This window comes from Prionailurus bengalensis, chromosome E4 (genome assembly GCF_016509475.1).
Source record: "Prionailurus bengalensis isolate Pbe53 chromosome E4, Fcat_Pben_1.1_paternal_pri, whole genome shotgun sequence".
Taxonomy (NCBI): domain Eukaryota; kingdom Metazoa; phylum Chordata; class Mammalia; order Carnivora; family Felidae; genus Prionailurus; species Prionailurus bengalensis.
In genome coordinates, this window is record NC_057360.1 from 1,678,556 (window position 1) to 1,696,491 (window position 17,936).

The 17,936-nt window shown below is 45.7% G+C and overlaps 1 protein-coding gene across 1 annotated transcript in view; it reads right to left on the reverse strand.

The window, feature by feature from the left end:
- ENAH (ENAH actin regulator) overlaps window positions 1-17,936 on the reverse strand; it is a 137,678-nt gene that overhangs the window by 69,966 nt on the left and 49,776 nt on the right.

Genomic DNA, 17,936 nt, shown 5'->3' on the forward strand with positions numbered 1-17,936 from the left:
GAGAGAGAGAATCCCAAGCCAGGCTCTGCGCTGACAGCAAGCATCAAACTCACAAACCGTGGATCATGACCTGACCCAGAATGAAGAGTTGGACCCTCATTCGACTAAATCACCCAGACGTTCCCCCCACCCCAATTTTTTTAATATACGTAGGAAATCTAAAAGCAAGAGATGCCCCCACTTTTACCTCCATCTTCCTTCCCCACTGCTCTAGAATGGGTTTCTGGAGACATTCCAAATACTGAAGCACACAGTTGACCAAACAGCTTTGACTAATCCTTGATCAATCAAGACACATACCAACTACTTAGCAGTCAAATGTCTGTTCACCTCCATTTCCCTGAGAAAGCTACAACCACAGAAACAAAGCCAGATGGACACAGCCAGGTAGCCAAGGACAAAAATGCAAAAATTAGTTGACTAGTTTCCTAATGAAGATGAAAGGAAATCTTCAAAATGAGATGTCAAAAATATAAATCCAGCTCTAAACGAAGCCAAGAAGCACCAAGAGAGGGTAACAGGAACACGGCCATGTGGCAAAGCTGTAAGGGACAGGTTATGCCCAAATAACCCTGTCGTCCTGGAAACCACCGGGCGCTCAGGGAAGCCACGGCAAGGCCCGGACAAGAAGGGATGGCGCTGACCGCTGGAATTCTTAGTGACAAATGCAAACCAAATCTTTCCAGTTCCATTCCACAGCATTGGAGGGCCTGTCCTCACTGGACAGACGTCTCTGCCATTATAAACATCCCTTGGTCTGTGCCCCAGTTCCAGGTAAGGGGCTCCTAAAAGCCCTGGGATCTCCTGGGCGACAGACATGTCTCTGGTATGCTAATAGTGGCTCCATGCTTCAAGATGGAGGCTGGCTGCCAGAAATACCCAGCCTGCTTAGAGGGCTGAAATTTTCAGTTCCACCCCAGCCCCCACTTCCGGGGAAGGTAGAAGGGCCAGAGACTGACTTCACTCACCAGTGGGCAATCAGGTCATCACTCACACCTACATAACGAAGCCTCTATAAACACACCCAGACAAGCTTTACCCCGAGGTGCTGGGAGGGTGGCAAGCCGGCAGAGGGCACGGGAGCCCTGCGCCTGCCCCAGAGCGTGCACTATGCAGTTTTTCCACCTGACCGCTCCTAAATTATGTCCTTTATTTAAAACAAAACAAAGAATAGTAATAGTAAGCCGAGCAGTTTTCTGACTTCTAGGAATTATTCTAGCAAATTACTGAACTTGAAGGGAGGTGGTGGGAACAGCAGAATCTGTGGTCAGCTAGGCGTTAAACGTGCAGGCAGCCCAAGGAGCCCATTGACTGCTGGTCCCTGAAGTGGGGCCAGTCCTGGGGGACCGAGCCCTTAACTATGGCACCTGCGCTAACTCCAGAGGGTGTCAGAAGTGAACTGAACAGGGACACCCAGTTGGTGCTGGAAAATGGAACTGGCGGTTGGTTGATGCAAGAAGAAAACCACACAGACACCAGCTCCGATTAAAGGTGAGCATAAAATAGGCCAGTGGTACCCAGTTTTGGATTTCATGAACCCACAGACTTCAAAAATAGACCGGATGGATCTACAATCGGCTGACAAAATTCTGGTCTACTTTCCAGGGAGGAGATGGGGGGTGGGGGGAGGGAGGAAACATCACAGCAACTTATTAAAATGAGAATATTCTGGAACTTAAAAATCTCAAAATAAAAATCATGTAATGTAATAATGTAAATGTAATAACTAGCTTTCTATACAATTCTCTAGAACACAGTCTATTTTTTCCCCATTTCTCCCTGGTCCAGTGAAATACTTAAAAGGGTCTGCTTTCAAGTAGGACTGGCCTCAGTCACGACAGAACTGCCTATACGTGGGTGTATATATGAGCAATGGAGAATTGACAGAAACAGCTTACAGAGTTTTCTGATAGATTTCTAGCTTTCTCTAGGATTTTAGCTGAGAAAACGAGTAAACTTCCAAATTGCTGAAATTATATACATATGTGTGGTTTTTCAGGGAAAAGCGAAAGATTTAAGTACCAAAGCTACCGAAGAGTCAAAAAAAAAAAAAAAAAATTAAGATGAAGATCTAAACAAAAGCAAAGCAAAAGAGACAAAAATTTTATGACCCTTCTAATACCATTCTATCTGTGTTATACTAAGCCTCTAAAATAAACACTAGTCGAAGTCAACACTCTGAGTCAGTAAAGGAACTGCACATAAGATTAATATTAATATTAATTAATATTTTACTAAGCTACAGTTTTGTGAAGATCAAGCACTAAATTAGTTATAAATAAAAATTTCAGGGGCACCTGGGTGGCTCAGTGGGTTAAGCGTCCAACTTCAGCTCAGGTCATGATCTCACAGTTCGTAGGTATGAGCCCCACGTCGGGCTCTGTGCTGACAGCTCAGAGCCTGGACCTTACTCCGAGTTCTGTGTCTCCCTCTCTCACTCTCTCTCAAAAATAAATAAACATTAAAATTTTTTTTTTAATTTCATTTTATGACCAAATGCATTAGGAAGATATTTCATCTTCCTAATATTAATTTTGGTATTTTAAAAACCATGGTATAAAAACCATGACACTACATTACAATTTTGTGGCTTCAACAGGTAATTCATTTCTGAATACAGCCGAATTTCTGGGACGAAACTACATGATGGTAGAGAAGGCATGCCAAATTCTATTCTCATAGGTCCCAGGGTTTAAACAGCAGACTGAGGACTGCTGGGTTACTCTCCTACACACCACTTACTGAGGTTGCAATAAAGCCCAATTTTTGAAAACAGCAACTTCTCAAAGACACCACTCGTTAGCCATTAACTTGTCAATAAAGCATGACTATGACAGTGCCTCACACACAGTAGGCGCTCTTTGAGTGCCTCATCAGTGCAGTTTCACCCAACAAAATCCTACTCCTCAAGGCCTGAATCAAGTATCATCCCTTCTGAGAAGTGTTTCTGGGGTCCCGCTGAGTTGCCATAGCATTCGGTGATCTTTCAACCAGGACGACTCTCTGAGATGTTTGAGCCACAAGAGGGGGCCGGGATTTTACTTGAGGCCTTTAAGCAGAACATGACTTCCGTTTTTAAAAGCGGACCAGAGCTACTGTGTCAAGAAAGAGTTCAGCAAGGTGACAGGAACTCAAGCCGCTCAGGCTGGCATGAAGACCAGTGCGGGCCATGCGCGTGGGGAGGCACGGGGAGGGCAGCACGCGAACCCAGGCCGGAAGCGCACCAGACGAGTCTGCTGCTAGGAGACGGCGGGAGGGGGGGGACAAGCAGAGGCAGGAAGAGATAATGGACAATACCCAGCATTTTACAGATAAGGAGTATGGGGTGCAACGCCATGTACATATCACCATTGAAAGTCATGGTCCCAATTCACTTATTTATTTTTACACACATATAAATGTGCCTTCCGCACCCCTGAAATCCCCAATATGCAACACAGAGCCTAACCCGCGGTTAGGCTATACTATACAACCTCTACTGTACAACCAACCTCTTAGAGAAAGAGAATTAGCACCTGGTCTGTTGTGATACTGAGTCATTCCATGAACTAAGATGACAGTAATTCAAAAAATAAAATATTAAAACAGAAATTACACCAAAAGGTGCAAATTTTTAAGACAGGATTTCCCATCTTCTGCTCTGATGTCAATATTTTTGCTCAAGCCTGCAATTCCGTAACATGTCAAGCATTAAAGAGGCTGAAAGCAAAACAATGTTAGATTTCAATTCAATTCCACAAACACCGTTCACGCCTATATTGCACAGCTCCTCGGGCACAGAGTAAAACGGAACTAGGCCATCTCAGTTATAAAAGATTATGCACTCCAGCTGGAAGAACACCTGTGTGATGTTAAGCACCAGCAGATCACGAGAGTGCTTTTTCTCTTGGCTCCCCACTCCAGGATCCAGCAGCCCTGCAAACCCACGGGTCATTCCAGAATCCTCCCTACCCTCATCCGCCCAGGCCCTCAACTCGGCAGCAAGGCCTGCCAATTCTACTTCCTAATGAACTTCTAAATTCTTTAGCTCCCTTTGCTCACAGTGCTCAGAAGCTCTGGGCCCTCCCCAGTTTCTCAGCAGTCTCCTAACTGGTATTTCTGACTGCATCTTACTCCCTCCTCCAACGCTTCTGCAGGGGCATTTTGCTAAGCGAAGCCTGATCGTGTCACTCTTCAGGTTAAGACATTCCAAAGACTCATTTCAGGACAGACTCTGGCTTCCTAACGTTGCAGACAAGGCCCACGGTGATTGGACCTCTGTGTTCCTCAACATCCTTTCTTTGTTTCAAATATGTACTGATGGCACCTGGGTGGCTCAGTCGGTTAAGCATCCGACTCTCGATTTCAGCTCAGGTCATGATCTCAAGGTTTGTGAGTTTGAGCCCCACATCTGGCTCTGCTGACAGTGCAGAGCCTGCTTCAGATCCTGTCTCCCTCTTTGTCTGCCCCTCTCCCACTCACACACACTCTCTCTCTCTCTCTTAAAAATAAACATTTTAAAAAATAAAAATTAAAAAATATGTAAAGTAAAATTAAAAATGTTTAAACACACATATGTATTAGGCATGTAAAATGTGCCAGGCACCACTCCACCACCCTAGTGCTGGGGACACATCTGTGTTCACAACAGTCCACCCCCGACAGCACAGTGACCATGATGCCATCCTTGTCCATATATCCACACCCTGCACCTGCCTGTCCCGTTACCTACCTGCACATTGCCTCTTCCCAAATGCCTTCTGCCTAGTACTCAGCTGGCCCCCCAATTTTAGACACGAGTGTCACATCCTCTTGAAAGTTTTTCCTGCCCCCCCACCCCCACAAAAGGAGTTCACCCATTCTGTTCTCACAACCCACTATGTGCACCACCTCTCCACCAACATCATACTAAACCCCTGAAGGGCAAGCACTGTATCTTTTCCCCTCTCCTAGTTAAGATCTGTTAAAAATGGTGACTTGAAAAGTAGTGACAGACAGTAATTGAAAAAAGTAAAAAAAAAAAAAAAAAAAAAAAAAAAAAGTAAGTTTTGGTAAGAACCCTGAAGTATGCGAGGGAAAGCCCCCTTTTTTTACTTTCAATACCCATATGGACAACCTACCAAGCCCTCTGCTTTCTGGCTGTAAAACCTATCATCAGCACTCAAAAGCCAGAGCCGGGAGGCTCCCCACACCCCACTCTCTTCTCCCAGCAGTTGCCTTGTGTCCTGATCAAGAGTCCGCTGTGTTTGTGCCCAAATGGAGCCATTCCGACTGTATTTGTCTCGCAATTGTGCAACTGATTAAGCTGCCACTGTGCGAGTACATAGAAATCCTACCAAATTAGGTTGAGCGTTTCGGAAAGTCTCTGTCAAGGTCTGAATCACTCAACAGCTGTGAGGCACGTTACCAAGGGCGGAGGGCTCACCCGGGTCTGGCAGGGTTCACATTCAGAACACTTCACGTGCGCCCCAGTTCTCTCCCACCTTCCAGAAACCAAAGCCGAAACGCATGATAGAACACGGGTGTGCCTTAGGAAAAAAAAAAATAATGTAGAATTCTCACCACCAGACCAACATGAAAAGCTTAAGAGAAAAAGGGTACAGAATTAACACGTACGTTATAAGGTAGACTAAGACGTTTAAAGGCACGTATCATTTTTAAGGACACCACACTTCAACTAGTTCGGTCACCCGACCATTACCATTACCACCAGGGCAGGTCACCCTGGGCTGGAGAGCTTAGGGCACAGTTAGGAAATGCTAAATAAGCTTTTCTCCTTCACGAAAAACTTGCTAAGATTCAGGGGGAGAGCTGCCTGCTAGTAACAGTCAGGTGCCGCTGTCACAGCTGTGACACTGAGGGACACATGAGAGATGTCAATGCCACTGACAGAGACAAAATAAAGGCAGCAATCCGTTTTCTGCAAGGCAAGAAAACCGTCTGGGAGGCAGCGGATCCAAGTACGTAGAAAGGCAAACCCTCCCGAGAAGACCACACAGTTGTACACCTTTCTAAGAAATGCCAAGGTTAAAAAAGCAAGTGAAGACACCAGTGTGTCATACTAAACTCTTTGTCCCACAGCACGCGAGAAGCACACGTGCAATCTGGCGTAATAACTGACCCAGTCACCGACCGGTACATCTAAGGCAAGATAGCATGTGTTAGAAAATGTGTGAGCAAATCTGTTGGGTATTCCTGTAGGCTGAAAAAAAATCTCTTAAAATAGGGAGAAATCATTAGGTTGGGTAAAATGTAGTAGCGCCTGAAAGGGGGCACGCACTTCTACACGCGGTCGTGCGTTTTCAGGAGTAACGAGGATGGTCTTTATAGCCACCTTTATGTACTACCTGGCCTCCACCATGAACGCCTCCTACTTGAATTAAGTACAAAAAAGAGCCGGACTCCATCCACAGCGTCCCTGGAGAGGGAGGAGTGACAGAGCAAATGAAAAGGCACAATCGTGGTGTTCTCGAGAACACGAGAACGGGAGTCTGTGGGGAGAGAAGGAAAGGGGGTCATGCGGGGCAGGAAGCGGCAGGAAGCAGCAGGAGCAGTGAGGTGATGGGGACCTCTCAAGGGCCACCCGGACTGGGCACGGATGGAAGCAGATCTGGCCTCACCACAAAAGAGCACAGGGAAACTCAAGCCCGCCCCTCCCCCCCCATCCCCGCCTCTTCTGGGGCACCCAAGAAGACTAGGTAACAAAAGTAAAGCAAATGTTTTGTTTTCTTTTTTTATCGTGGGGCGGGGAGAAGCAGAGAGAGAGAGAGAGAAAGAGAAAGAGAGAGAGAGAGAAAGAGAGAAAGAGAATCCCAAGCAGGCTCTCAAGCCCAACATGAGGCTCGATCCCACGACCCTGAGATTATGACTTGAGCAAAATCAAGAATCAGACACTTAACTGACCGAGCCACCCAGGTGTCCCAAGCAAATGTTACTTTTATAAAAATATTAAAACCAACTGCATCAGAAGACTGCACTCTACAACTATCCATGGACAAACTTATTTTCAGAGCCTATGTTTTAACATATGACTTCACTGCATGCACAAAAATCCTAACAGAATGAAGGAAAATATATTAACGGGTTACTCCCCATAGTACCTTGTACAGACAGACACACCCCCTCTAAAAGTCATAGTATGGGACGCCTGGGTGGCTCAGCCAGTTGAAGTGTCCAACTTCAGCCGAGGTCACGTTCTCATGGCTTGTGAGTTCGAGCCCCGCACAGAGCCCGCTTGGGATCCTCTGTCCCCCTGGCTCTCTGCCCCTCCCCTGCTTGCACTCTGTCAAAAATAAATAAAACTTCTAAAAAAATAAAAATAAAAAATAATAAAAGTCATAGTCGTAAGAATCCAAATCTCTTTACGTTATCGAAGACCTAAAACCCAGAAACACTTCAGTGACACAGGTATTTAATTACTGAGCCAGTGTTGTGAAGAAAACGATGCTAACAAAAATACGAATATATGAATACAGCACTAAGTGCCACACACTATTCTACGTACTTTGCCTTTATTAATCCATTTATTTGCCAACCTTCTTTGGTAGGTATTCGTCAATATCCCCATTGTACAGACAGGAAATTGAGACAGAAAGGGCGTTCAGAGCTGCCAGTCTGCTTCAGAGTACGGGCTCATGGCCACTCTCCCTGAATAACAGAGTCTTTCAATTCTATTAGTCGCACAAAACTACCTCTTCAAAGTTTTCTACTGTCTCCACATTACATTTTATGTAATGTTTTATTTGAAGCTAGGGGAAGGGAATCCACATACAACTGACCCTTGAACACAGGGGCTTCAATTGTGTGGGGATTTTCTGATACATGACGATCCATCCTGTAAACATATTTTCTCTTCCTTATGATTTCCCTAACATTTCCTTCTCTCTAGCCTACTTAATGGTAAGAATTAAAGCATATAATACATATATAACATATAAAATATGTACTAATCAACTGTTCATGTTATTTGTCAGGTTTCCCAGTCAACAGGAGGCTATAATAGTAGTAAAGGGTTTTGGAGTCAGAAGTTATACGCGGATTTTTGACTACACGAGGAGGGTTCGGTGCCCCTAACCCCTGTGCTGTTCAAGGTCAACTGTATATACAACGGAATATTACTTAGTCTTAAAAAGGAATGAAATCTTGACACGCACTACAACATGGATGAACCTTGAAGACGTCATGCTGAGTGAAATGAGTGAGACCCAAAAGTACAAATACTGTGTGACTCCATTTACGCAAGGCACCCGAGGTCAAATTCACAGAAAGGAGAACAGTGGCTGCCAGGGGCTGAAGGGAGGGACGGATGAGGACTGATTATTCAATGCGCCAAAGTTCAGTTTGGGATGATAACCAAGTTCTGGAAACAGGTGGCAGTGACGGGTACATAATAATATGAACATACTTAAGGCCACTGAATACACACCTAAAAATTACAAAAATAGTAAATTTAGTCATATATATTTTACCACAATGAAACCTATATACATAATAGTTTTAAATATTTTTAAAATGTAAGAAAGTATTTCTGTCCAGCAAAGAATAAAACTATGTTCACCTCACTTGCATTTGGTTAAAGGTTGTATTAACACAAGTTTAAAAAACTTAATTTTACTAAAGAAAACGGATGACATCTTACAGAACTAATCTAACTTGTTATAATAAAAACTTTAAGGTTTGTTATGTTCCTTTGTTTGAGATACTCCACTGCTCTGACTTGTTTCTAAGACATCTCTTTGGGTTGTTACTGACAAGCCACTTCTTCCTTCTTCTAAACTTTGGCTGTAAAATCTCACTCCCATGTATTTCTGGCCCCCGCAAGGACTAGAAAGAGGGTTCCCAATGATCCCTACCCTCCTGGTACTCACACCATCGTGTAATCTTCTCCCACTGCATGTGGGCAGGACCCAGCGACCTGCTTCCATTCTATGGCAGAAGTTATGGAATATCATTCCCAAGATCAATTTACAAAGACAGTGGCTTCCGCTTGAGGAAAAGGCCCACGTGACAAGGTCACCTGGCAGGAAGGAACTGACCCCCGCCTCAGTCCAACAGCCCACAAGCAACTGAATCCAACCAATAACTCTGTGAAGGGGCCTCGAAGCAGGTCCTCCGGCGGTGACTTTGGCTGGGACTGTGGCCTTGGCCAGCATCTCAACAGCACTTGCTGAGAAAGCCGTACTCAGATTCCCGATCCACAGAAACTGTGTGATAACAAATGTGTATTGTTTTAAGTCATTATGTTTTGCTGTAGTTTTGCTGTATGGCCATGAATTACTTCACCACCTGGACCGATACCCTCTCGTCTGTCCCTAAGACCTTAAACTTTTCCCCCCATTATATTAGTTCCAGGTGTACAGACAATGATTCAATATGTGTGGATATTGTGAAAATGATGACAATAAATCGAGTCAACATTCATCATCCTACACAGTTAAAAATATTTTTTCTTGTGATGAGAACTCTTAACAACTTAACAAATACACAACACAGCACTGTAATGAGACTCCTTGGGGATCTCACACTCCATACACCCCATGGCACTTCGCACGTGACACACACACAGGGTGCATATTCTCTAGGCAGGCACCCACCTTTATGAATTGAACTTGCAGTTTCAAAGATCGATTTCCAAGATACCAGCGAACCTAAAACCTCATTAATAGCACGAGAGCTGACAAAAAGTATATACATTCAGAAACAGTCACAGAAGGGGGAAATATGTGGAAACACTTCCCTGGGCAACATACACCCCTGCTATCCTGGCAAATCCTCCCGTTAACGAGAAATTTTTCTCAGAACCACTGATCAGAGATGATTTCACCTGTTTCGCGAGGGGTTTGGCCTCACATTATTTTCACCAGGTTATAGGGCAAAGAACAGCCACCGTACTTCCAAGCACTGCCTGAGTTAAAAATATCAAAGGGGCGCCCAGCCGCCTCAGTTGGTAGAATGTGTGACTCTTGATTTCAGGGTTGTGAGTTCGAGCCCCATTTTGGGTGTAGAGATTACCTAAAAAAATAAAATCTTCTAAAAAACTTTTACGAAGACCATATACAGATGATTTTAGCTATAAAGACATCAGACAGGACCAAGTTAGGACTGACTTAGAAGTAAAAACAGGTGTGGGGCAGGGGAGGCTGGGGCTTCACTTATATCCTTCATATTCTCACTTTGGTAGGTTATTAACCTCCTGAGGTAATAATTCAGTGAACACGTGCGACAACAAACCAAAAGACAAGTGCCACATGCGATCAAGAGAGAAAAACTGAAGAATGCTGTAGGATCTCAACCTTTCCCCCCCAAAAAAGTCTGTGCCAGGAGGGTCTGCTTCTGGCCCACGTAGTGGCCTCATGGGCTTTTTTCCAAATGAGCCTCCTATAGATGAAACTCTGAACTCTGGGTAAAATGTACAGAACGACTATCTGAAAGTGCTGAAGAATGACTGGAAGGCAATCAGCTCTGGTAAAAACAAACAATACAGGAAGAGATCCCTGATTTTACAGCTTCAGCCCAAGGACAGGCCCAGAGTCTGTGCTACCAGGCAGAACAGCCCTAACAGAAAACCCTGTGTTTCTAGCTTCAAGAACCAACAGATAATGCTGAGGGCAATGCAAGGTGCTGGAAAATTGGGAGATAACTGTAGGGGAACAAAGAGGGGGTGCACGGTCTAACTCTCTTGGCGACCCCTAAAATGATGCATGTGCGGGAACTTTCTGAGCAACCTCTCCAAGGCTAAAAGACCAACTAAAACACGAGTGGCTGCCCGCCTGCTCTAACAAGGTCACCACCAGTCCGCAGATCACTGTAAGGGAAGTCACAGGCTCCAGAGTACATCACCGACCAGGCCCCTAACTCAACGAAGTACTGAGCAGCCTCAGAGGAGAGACAGAGACCAGAGCCTCGCCACAAGATGAAGGTGAGCAGCGTTGGACTGAAGGCGGCTACTATCTCCATGTTCAAGGATAGAACTGAAATGAGAAGACAGCAAAGAACAGGTGAGAAATTTTTAAATACCAAATGAAATCTCTATTATTGAAAATATGTAGTTTTCCTTACTATTGAAGATTAAAATTCTCTGGATGGGCCTAACAGAATGGAGATGGCAGATGAAAGAATTGGTGAACTTTACCAAGTACCAACAGAAATTACCCAATCTAAAGATGAGAGAAAAAAAAGACGGGGGAAAAGATGAACCTTTAGGGTGGTACCAGCAGGTCTAACATACGTGCAAGAAGAGTCTGGAACCAAAACAAAAACAAGTGTAAAAGACGTGGGAATAACCACAGGCAGGCATATGGTAGCCCAAGATAAAGAGAAATGCTTGAAACACCAGAAAAAAATGAAACATTACATATAATTCAGATGACCATGGACTTTTCTTCAGAAACAATTGGGACCAGAGGACAGAAAAACGTGAATGTCAATCCATACCTCGTGCCACCAAAAGAATTAATTCAAGATATATCATCGACTCAAACAAGCTCAACGTAGAAAGGTTTTAGACGGAAACAGAGTGTCCAGTGAACAGGGGACAGGCGAAGTTTCAGCAAAAACCATGGAAGAAAAAAGTCGGCAAGTTAAAATTTACTCCCATCCAAACACACACCTTTAAGAAAATGCACATGTGTGAACACTAACTAGATCTCAGTAAAGCTATCACAGAAAGAAAGGAAGGAGGGAGGAAAGCAAGGCTCAGAGGAGGAAAAATCAGCAAAACATAAACCTGACATGTATCCAGGTTCTATTTTTAAAACTCCTGCAACTAAATACAGATCCTCCACCCACTTATGACCGGATGAGGTTATTACGTCCTGATAATGATCTTTTTTAAGTCAAAATGCACCTAGCACACTTAGCCTACGGAACATCCCGCGTGGCCCCGCCCACCGCGCACGTGCTCAGAACACCGACACTAGCCTACGGGTGGGCCAAATCCTCCAACACAAAGCCTGTTTTACAACAAAGCGTCGAGTATCTCACGTAGTTTACCGAACGCCGTACAAAAAGTGAGACCCAGCACGGCTGTGTGGATACAGCACGGCTGCATCCATCGTTTGCCCCCCGACGGTGTAGCTGCAGGGGAGCTCCAGGCCGCTGCCCAGCACCGCCAGAGAGCAGCCCTGCACACCGCCGGCCTTGGAAAAGATCAAGATTCAAAGCTGCAAGTACGGTTTCGGGCCACTGTAAAGCCAGAAAAGTCCTCGGCTGAACCACTGGAAGTCAGAAACCATCTGTAATTCAAGGACAGATAACCCATCAAATATTGGGCAAATAACTGGAACAGATAGAACATGATATATAAACGTGATAAACATGATATAAACATGATACATAAACGGTCAGGAAATCCACAGAAAAGGGCTAAACATCATTAGTCCTCAGGGAAACACAAATGGAAATCACAATGAGATACCACCGCCCACCCACCCGAATAGCTACGACGCGGCCCAACTGTGGCCTTCACACACGAATGCCTCGGGAGCTCCGAAAGGCTCGGGAGCACCTGCTCACAGAGCTCAACACGTGTCTACCCTCTGACCCTTCAATCCCAATGCTAGGTGACGCCAAGACCTGGAAAGTGCCCGGATATCCCGCAACAGGAAAACGGTAACTGTGATGCGTTCACACAATGCTGTGTCACCGAGCAGGAAAGGCTGATACCTGCAACAACGCAGGTGAATGGCACACGCATCCGCTGTGAAGGAAGACTTACACACGGGGACGCATTTTGTGACTGCTAACAAATGACGCTCTGGAATGGGAAACGCTCGTCGATAGCAGAAATAAATCAGAACAGCAGTTACCTGTGCAGGAGAGGGACGAGAGTGGGGATGACATGGGAAGGGACCTCAAGGAACCCTGCCTTCTGCCTCCCAGCATGTTCTGCATCTGTCAAAACTCTCCCAACAGTTTTGCCACAAGAGGAAGAAAAACTATTACTGGACCCTGGTTAATGATACACATACTGAAGTCCTTGAACAGTGCGCTAGCAACTAGCGACATACATCTAAATAAGCAATTTATACACACACGTATAAATGGATAGATACGTGATAAATACAGGAAAAGATGAATGGACAGACAGGTGGCTGCTGGAGACAGGAGGTTGGGAGGGGTGAGGTATGGCGGGGGTCAAAAGGTACAGCCTTGCAGTCATAAAGAAGTCCCAGCATGACAAATATAGTTAATAACAACGTATTGTGCACCTGAACGTGGGCAAGACAGGAGATCTTAAAGTTCTCACCACAAGAAAAAAACATTTATAACTGTGCATAGTGACAGATGTTAACTAGACTTCCTATGGTGATCATCTCACAGTATCAACACCCATCAAATCATTATATGCTGTTCACATGAAACCAGTACGTCAATTGTATCTCAATTAAAGAAGAAAAAAGATATAACCACATGTAATTTTTCTTCACATTTGTGCCAAAATCCAGTAAGCATATACATTTCATACTGCTGAAAATAAAATCCCGAACAATGTTAAAAAAAACATTAACGGAATCTGGATTGTGGGTGTACTTATTTTCACTGAACAATTCTTTCAACTGTTTCGTACGTTTGAAATTTCTCACGACAAACTTTTGGGTAAGGGGGTTAACCCAGGGCTCATGCCTGTGCAGCATTCTCTGTAAAGGAGCTAATTATGCACACACTTCACACCCATAATGACAATTATGTGACATCTTTGTTAACATAAAGAAAAGACAAAAGACTGGCGTGCTTTATTTCTCCATATCCATTCAAATAAGAATTCTAAAAGTTTTAAACGGAATCAGTTTAGAAACAACGTGTAGATGAAAATAGTCTGGCAGCAGTATAATGACTGGTCCCCTCCCCTGTTCTCACTACACACACACACACACACACACATGCACACGCACACGCACACGCACACACACCCGTAGAGACAGTTTCAGCAGTAGCTGTGAGTAAGCACCATACAGGTATTTACAGCCCATACTTCTCTCCTCAGCTCCAAACCCACTTGGACGACTGCCTAGTATGTCCCGAACAAACCTCAGAACACCCCCTCTTTGCTTTCCCCACCCTAAGTGCTCCTCCCTCTATTTCCATCCCAGCTGACGGATACCGAAGACCCCCTGCAGTCTGGCCCCAGCTAGAAAGAGCAGGGATGCTCCGACTGCCATTCCTGCATTGGCCAGCGCCTCCCAAGTGTCTCTCCTGGCCCCTCCTCCTTCGGCCAGGCAGCCACAGAGTTGGCGCATCCTTGTCTCCTGCTGCTGGGGGCTCCATGTCTGCCTCCCGTCCCAGCATCAGCACGCCCTGGACAAGGACAGGCCTCCAAACATTACCTGCAAGATGGAACGTGCCACTTTGCTCCCTAGGAGACTTTAGTTAAGAGTATTTTAAGCAGGACTTTTACAAAAGAGATCCACATTTCTGCTGGTTTAACTAATGTCACTTTCAGGTAAACTGTTAAAGACGGTTTATTCACATAACCACACCACTTCTGTAGTTAAGACCAGACGACACTGAGACCTTAGATTTCCTCGTTACAGAGCTACCGCTAAGTATACGTGTTACCAAAACCATCGCTACACAAACCATATCGTTCTTCCTCACAGAGCCCGCAGTTAACAAGGCCTCCGCTTTCCTTCCGAAATCGTAACATCAGTGGCAAACTGTAGGGAGCGGGTGTCTTCAGATGCACAGAGCATGGGTGTGAACCTCGCTGCCAGCTCTGAGGACTCCATTCACACAACTGTGGACCCAAACACGTTATTTAGCCTCTCAGAGCCTCCGCCTCCACGTTTCTAAAGTGAAGTCATAGTAGTACCCACCTCGTAGAACGGTTCTGAGAATGAAACCGTGTGCGTCAAGCACTTCAAGGGCCTGGCACACGGGGAATACTCCGTAACACCATCCGTTATTAGAACTGCGGCAACGGCACTGTGGCAAAGGAAGATAGCAACTCAGCGGGGTTCCAGAATCACAGGTGAGCACAACACGACCAGACTACCACCGTGCGCCCTTCACATGTGACGTGCTGACAATCTGAAGACCCACCGCGTGCGTGGAGCCGTCCTCCGACAGGTGCAAAATCGGGACTTCCCACTCTGCCGATGTGGGCGTGCGTGAACGCAGCCTGGCCAACTTCCTACCATCTGTGATCACCGGGGCCTTCCTTGTCTCTGCTCATCCCGGGGCTGCTGTTTTATGGGCAGCTACCAAGGCCGGGTGGCCAGTTATAGGGCTGGGACTTCACAATGGCCCTGAAGCGTCGCACCCTTGTTTCTATTTACGTGATCGGCCACCGTGTGTGACTCAGCAAGGGTTATGGGTGCTCTGGGTCCTAAGAAGGTGCTTTTTGTTAATGTTTAATGTTTGAATTAAAAGCCAACTCAAAACTAGACATATGTCCACGTGACACCGTAGTACCTCAGATACTTGGTCAAACTAAATGGATCACGACCTGATGCTGCTCCTGCTGGCAGATGGCCTCCTGAGCCTGCTTGTCTCATCATCCTAAGGAAACCCTCAATTTTCCCAGAGTATTTCTTGAACATTCATATGCGCCAGCTGCCAACTCCTGCTCAAAACTCTTTCCTGTGTTGCGAAATTCTGGCCTGAATCCTGGCCTGTCCTCTGCAGCTGGGAAAGCATGTCCTCACCTCTTTCCCGTGTAAGGCTCCTGCATACACACCAGGAGTCCGGGCCCTAAACGCGACACACCAGACCACTTGGCACAGTTAGCTAGATCAGGCAAGGTCGGCACGCTTCAGTTCTGCGAACCAGACCACGGGACTGCACACAGCAGGAATAACAGTAACGGCTATCCGAGGATTATGTGAGATGGCACACGGCGGACCTCCAATAACGTACACCAGTCTGCGAGCCCTGGAGAGCCCACGGCAAACACATTTCTTGCAAGTTTCATGTTTGTTTCATATTAAAACTTAATGAGTATTCTGCAATTCACTCCATTATCCAACCTGTTTTATTTTAATATGATGCTCCCCCAAAAGCCTCTCGATAGAACCGACCCTCCGGGTAAGTATGCCACATTCATCTCGCATACCACGGCCTGTCTCGCGAGGGTAGGAGAGCGCCCGCACAAAAGTCATGGGACTGTCACTGACAACAGAGTAGCATGACGGAAGCAAAGAGGGATTCAGGAGTCACTAGCATGATGTTTCGTTCACACACTTCAGCGGTGTGTTCAGAGAGGAACTACAGCACCGCAGGATCGAAGAGAATCACTGGCCATAATCTGAACAACAGCGGCCCACTTGTACCGCGGGTCTTCGGCCCGATACAAACTGCATGCCGTTCAAGAGATCTTGGCACGTTTTGTCCTGTGCTTCCACAAAATGTTGAAACGAGGTGGAATGGTAACTATTACGTGTTTAAAAAGAAGGTGCTGGACAAAAAGGCCTCAGTGCTATGCTTTTCTGATACTACTGGCAAAGCGGAGTTATATTACAATCAGTGGTTTCTTTTTTTATAATTTTACAGTGTTTATTTTTGAGAGAGAAACAGAGAGACAGAACACAAGTGGGGGAGGGGCAGAGACAGAGGGAGACACAGAATCCCAAGCAGGCTCCAGGCTGTCAGCACAGAGCCCGACCTGGGGCTCGAATTCACGAACCGGGTGAGATCACTACCTGAGCTGACTTCGGCCACTTAACCGACTGAGCCCCCCCAGGCACCCCGACAGTCAATGGTTTCTTTGCAGGCAAGACTGTTTACTGGCACCTGCCAAAGTGGTAACCTGGTTACGCACCTTGCCTGGTATCAGCTGTAAAAATTCTCTTTGGTCTACATTAAGAAGCTGAAAGGAGTATGTGCACAATAAAAGTTCAGGCGAGACAGGGGCGCCTGGGCAGCTCAGTCGGTTCAGCCTCCGACTCTTGATTTCAGCTCGGGTCATGATCACATGGTTCATGAGATTGAGCCCCACGCTGGGCTCTGAGCTGACAGTGAGGAGCTTGCTTGGGATTCTCTCTTCCTCTCTCTCTCTCTCTCTCTCTGTCCCTCCCCTGCCCACTTGCTCACTCTCAAATAAGTACATGTTAAAAAAAAAAAAAAAAAAGTACAGGTAAGGCTAGGAATAGAAAGATGATTCTGTCATCTTGAGGACCAAACACACTGCTTCTCTGGCATCTTGACCTGAGCCAAAGTCAAGAGTCAGAGGCTCCACTGACTGAGCCCCCCAGGCGCCCCCTCACTGACGACACTTTCAAGCACAGCATAGAATCTGTTTCTGGGATTTCTTCAATGAAATCCCATCATCACAATCTACTAAACCTTGTCATGCCCACAGAGGCACCAGTCTCTCTTTTCTCCGTTCCGTTCAGCATGCTATTTACTGCCGGCCGTGAGGAAGCGGAAAGCCTTCCTCGTCTCATCATCTCGTTAGTTGTTACCGCTCAGTCTCCTCTCCTCGTTCACATCCACTGGGCCACCCCTCCAGCAGGCCTGCAGGGGCCACAGAAGTCAGTCTAGGAATAATCCTACCACCGATGATTCCCACTGTGTTACAACGATTCTTTGACCCGGAGGGGTGGCAGGGCAGCGGGGTGTCCTGGCAGCACCTCTATCCACAATGTTAATACGTGAAGCATAGTCAAATGTTTGCCGAATGTCAAATGAGCAAATGAATTTACCACGCCCACGTGAAACACTGGACAACCACTATTTTAATCTTCTCAGACTTTACAAAATTAGAGATCAACTTTCACAGAAATAACCTACAACTCCATATTTGAAATCAAGGGAAAATGCACTATCCAAACATCCAGAATTGATACAATTTAGGAAAAACAGGCATATAGAAAACTCAACATTTACAGTAATCAGGTCTATGCCACTGAAGCTTGGGAGCAACTCACTCTTAAAACTACCACACTAATCATGGCACAAAGATTCAAACTAAGTATTTCTACTCATCAGATCACAACGAGTCACATCTTGACACGAGTAGG